The sequence below is a fragment of the Rhincodon typus genome, chromosome 8, assembly GCF_021869965.1.
Source record: "Rhincodon typus isolate 14 chromosome 8, sRhiTyp1.1, whole genome shotgun sequence".
Taxonomy (NCBI): Eukaryota; Metazoa; Chordata; class Chondrichthyes; order Orectolobiformes; family Rhincodontidae; genus Rhincodon; species Rhincodon typus.
In genome coordinates this window covers 43639562-43641066 of record NC_063339.1, presented here as the reverse complement: position 1 = coordinate 43641066, position 1505 = coordinate 43639562, and positions in this window count along the sequence as shown.

Genomic DNA, 1505 nt, shown 5'->3' with positions numbered 1-1505 from the left:
GAGAGTGGGAGGCGGATAGAAGAGGGATAGAGGAGAGGATAGGTGGAGAGGAAACAAACAGGTCGAAGAGGCGGGGATGGAGCCAGTAAAGGTGAGTGTAGGTAGGGAGTTAGGAAGGGGATAGGTCAGTCCAGGGAGGACGGACAGGTCAAGGGGGCGGGATGAGGTTGGTCGGTAGGAGATGGAGGTGCGGCTTGAGGTGGGAGGAGGGGATAGGTGGGAGGAAGAACAGGTTAGGGAGGCAGGGACGAGCTGGACTGGTTTTGGGATGCGGTAGGGGGAGGGGAGATTTTGAAACTTGTGAAATCCACATTGATACCATTGGGCTGCAGGGTTCCCAAGCGGAATATGAGTTGCTGTTCCTGCAACCTTCGGGTGGCATCGTTGTGGCACTGCAGGAGGCCCAGGATGGACATGTCGTCTGAGGAATGGGAGGGGGAGTTGAAATGGTTCGCGACTGGGAGGTGCAGTTGTTTGTTGCGAACCGAGCGTAGGTGTTCTGCAAAGCGGTCCCCGAGTCTCCGCTTGGTTTCCCCGATGTAGAGGAAGCCACACCGGGTACAGCGGATGCAGTATACCACATTGGCAGATGTGCAGGTGAACATCTGCTTGATGTGGAAAGTCTTCTTGGGGCCTGGGATGGGGGTGAGGGAGGAGGTATGGGGGCAGGTGTAGCACTTCCTGCGGTTGCAGGGAAAAGTGCCGGGTGTGGTGGAGCTGGAGGGGAGTGTGGAGCGGACAAGGGAGTCACGGAGAGAGTTGTCCCTCCGGAAAGCAGATAAAGGTGGGGAGGGAAAGATGTCTTTGGTGGTGGGGTCGGATTGCAGATGGCGGAAGTGTCGGAGGATGATGCGTTGGATCCGGAGGTTGGTGGGGTGGTACGTGAGGACGAGGGGGATTCTTTTTTGGTTTTTATTGCGTGGACGGGGTGTGAGGGATGAGGTGCGGGAGATGTGGGAGACACGGTTGAGGGCGTTCTCGACCACCGAGGAGGGGAAGTTACGGTCCTTGAAAAACGAGGACAACTGAGATGTACGGGAGTGGAATGCCTCATCCTGGGAGCAGATGCGGCGGAGGCGAAGGAATTGGGAATAGGGGATAGCATTTTTGCAGGAAGGTGGGTGGGAGGAGGAGTATTCTAGGTAGCTGTGGGAGTCGGTGGGCTTGAAATGAATATCGGTTTCGAGGTGGTTGCCCGATATGGAGACAGAGAGGTCCAGGAAGGGGAGAGAGGTGTTAGAGATGGTCCAGGTAAATTTAAGGTTGGGGTGGAAGGTGTTAGTGAAGTGTATGAACTGTTCGAGCTCCTCGTGGGAGCACGAGGCGGCACCGATACAGTCATCAATGTAACGGAGGAAGAGGTGGGGTTTAGGGCCGGTGTAGGTACGGAAGAGGGATTGTTCCACGTAACCTACAAAGAGGCAGGCGTAGCTTGGGCCCATGCGGGTACCCATGGCTACCCCCTTTGTCTGTAGGAAGTGGGAGGAATTGAAAGAGAAGTTGTT